We start from the raw sequence: 3,521 nt of genomic DNA, 5'->3' as shown, positions 1-3,521 counted from the left end.
AGTGACAGCTCTTGTCAGCAAGCTCAAACTTATCAAGAGGGTTAACGTACAAATAAAGCTGAAATGGATGAAGGGGCATTTGCCTGATGTTTGCCTTTTTGTGAGAGTAGATGCCAATCTTCTTTATACTTTTAAACAAGACCATGGAATGTTTACAGTAGATAGTGCAGGGGAGAGTTTTGCTCTAGTTGAATGTTCTTGGGTGGGTTTATTTTTGACTGTCAGTTTCTGTATCAAAGTATTGGCTAAAAAAAAGTCATTGAACATTTCTACCATTCCTGCCTAGGAAAAAAAAGCAGGTGTTTTGTCACAAAAATATGATTTTGATTGACTAAAATTGGAGAAGAATTACTTTATTTTTAATCAAATTACATCTTACACAATAAAGGCATCTTGCAAAACTTTAACATTTTAAAACACCTGTATTTAAAATGTATTAGAAGCAAATGTAAAAAATCATATCCATATTGTAAAAAAATAACACAATGTTTTTATATTGTGAAAACAACATGTATAATATGTATAATATGCTATAATATACCAACAATAACAACAACACCAAAAATAATAATAACATTAATAACAATTATTGTTGTTGTTTTCGTATAAAATGGCAACAATAAAAACTCCATAATAATAATAATAGTTGTTGTTGTTTTATATTATATTATATTATATTATATTATATTATTCAAATGTATTCTATTGTGTTTTTATTGTGCTCACTATTTTACCCAACAGCGGTAGCAAAAATTTATTGCTTTTTGTTTCGATTTTTATTCTGTTAAATGATTAAATGTAAAATGTAGTGAGGAATGTCTTTTATCCAGTTAGAAGTGCTGAGCTTTGATTTAGACTTCTGAGAAAGCAGGACCAGTGTGAGTCGAGACATCTGACGATATTAGCAAACACAGTCTTGTCCAGCACGAGACATACATACATATATCCACAGCATGGGGTCCTATTAAAAATGTCCTCTTTAGTTTCCAGTTGCCATTATGTGTGACATAAAGGTTAATATCTCCCATGTACTTATAACTGTGTATCTTTGATGTTCTATCAGTGAAGAGCTGACTGTAGCGTCATTCGAGAGCGTAACGTCTGCCTGTGCGGCCCAGACAGAGAGCCAGGGATTCCCCCTGACACCAGCATCGATTCTCCCGTTGAAAGACTCTCCTTTCTTTCCTGTAGTATTGATGAATGATTCATGAGGCTGCACAACAGGATTCCGAGTGGAAATTGGCAGTGTGCTTTGGACAGAGAGAATGTGTTAGGAGCACATGGGCAGAGATTAGCCACTGCACCTATTCTCAGAGACAGCTCGTGGCTGTGGACCCGTGAGGCGCTTCAGTGTAAAATCTGCTTAATATGTTGGGCTCATTAGCTTTAATATTTTTATAATGGCCAGATGCTTGAGTCCCGAGTACACCACAGCGAAAGGCCCCCGGATAGTATTTATGCAACCGAATCTCCTACAGGAGACCAGATCTTTTTGTTGTTGTACCACTTTTTTGGTGCTGAAGTGTAATAGTATCATTGATCAATTATTGATTGTTTGTCTCAATTACTGTTATTTTACAGTTAGACACAGGCAGTCAAATTTGTGTGATCTGTTTTTAGGGAATCATAAGTGAGAAATTTGGAATATCCAGAAGTGTTTAGCACTATAAAAGCATTAAGAGGCTGTGTGTTACAGTCATTTAAAATGGATTTAATCATAAATTATAGTGATCCTAAAACCCCTGTAACTGTGGTAAATTTGCTGTAGTTGGGTGGCTTATTGCATTTATAAAACAGTGGAAACACCAATGTAATAAAACACCACCAACTGTATTGATAAAACATCAATAGTTATGTTTACTGATAATAAAAATCTGAACAAACATTTCTTCCGCCAAGCGGGGTAGAATATGGACAATTCCCATACACATATATTTCTTTCTGTATTTCTCCAAAAGATTGCAAGTAGATTTTATTATTGCAGGTGTGTATTTTACAACACTGAGCATGAGTTGAACGCTGAACACTGAGCTAAATGCGATTCCCTCCTTTGGGAATTTGATTTGATTTAGATTTTGTAACTGTGTTTTTAATGTAATAAAGTTCCTTTTGTAGTCTTTACTTTGCAAGTTTGGCTTACACTTTCTTTTTTAAGCGTAGGTTTTTTATGAACACTGTAAGAACGTTTTTGTAACCGCTCTCACCGGACATTCACAAAGTTTGGCCCTACATCACTGTGCGGTGTATCCTGAACTGTGTTTAGCCCTCTGGCTCTATTTTAATGTGTGAACGTTAGCCTGAGACTGTCCTGGATGGATGTGAACGCTGTCCTCTCTTTCTGTAATTGTATTTTTCATCTGAAAGGGCCCGCCGGTGGGTCCAAATGATTAGTGGTGTTGTTTTTCTCTGCCTGGTCATATCTGTTCTAACGGAGGGCATAAGATGAGTTACAGCAAAGGATGGGAACCATGTGTAACGTAGCCACATAAAAACCCACAAAAAACTTTCCCTCCCTTGCGAAACTTAATCCATCAGCTCAGTGGCTCAACACGTAAAATCACAAGGGTGTGAGCGTTACTCAGAGCAAATAAGTAATCATAATAACGGTACATTAAGCCACATGATACGCAGATCTATATTACAGCCATAACTTTGTTTTATTCCTTTTTTAGCGCTTGTGTCCTTGGAGGCTTTTCTTGAAAACCATGTGTTGTCATGGTTGCAGTATGTCAATACCAGAACACCCAGCTGTGCGATACCATAGAGCTGTATCTGTGAGCAGAACGGAGGCAAAAACAAGACTGGTGAGTCATCATTGATGAGAGTGGGGAAGACCTCAGTAGAAATCTAGGCTGAAATCCCCTTCCAGCTATGAGAGAGAGAGAGAGAGATTATGGTCGAGTGAGCTGTATTTTGCAGATACTGCAAATCATTTAGGATTTGTGTTGAGGAAGGATAAAGTATCAAAAAGTAGCATGGTATCCACCTTATTTTTCAATGCGGAAGTAAACCATTTTCTGTGAATGTGCGAGACTTCCGGTTCATTGGGCGCTATAGGGAAATATCGAGAAGAATAACAAAGTGCAGTAAACGGTAAAACCGTTTGCACTACAAACCAGTGTGTTCATAATTAAGTTAATCCATTAAAATAATATGGTAAGACACACCAGTTTGCAATATCAAGCAGCAAAACAAGCTTTTGTACAGCTAAAAATAGCTGGAAGCGGATGAGACTGGAAGCCAGACACATTAAATTTACAAATGGCCTCCCACTCTTACGGGAAAAATAAGGTGGATACCATGGACATGTATCATGGTAATACCACAACATTCTTTGAAATTCTGGTAACACTTTAGAATAATGGTCCGTTGTTAACAAGTAACTATGCAGGAAGTAATAGGTAGTGCTACACTAACACTTATCTTAATACTATTAACTAATAGAGAAGCGAGATTAACTAAGCAGTAAGTAGTAGCAAATTTAGGACAAAGGTAGTTACTTATTAGATATTTGATCATTA

This window comes from Sinocyclocheilus rhinocerous, unplaced genomic scaffold (genome assembly GCF_001515625.1).
Source record: "Sinocyclocheilus rhinocerous isolate Xijiao unplaced genomic scaffold, SAMN03320098_v1.1 scaffold357, whole genome shotgun sequence".
Lineage (NCBI taxonomy): Eukaryota > Metazoa > Chordata > Actinopteri > Cypriniformes > Cyprinidae > Sinocyclocheilus > Sinocyclocheilus rhinocerous.
The sequence above is the reverse complement of the archived record's forward strand: the minus strand, read 5'-3'. Positions refer to the sequence as shown.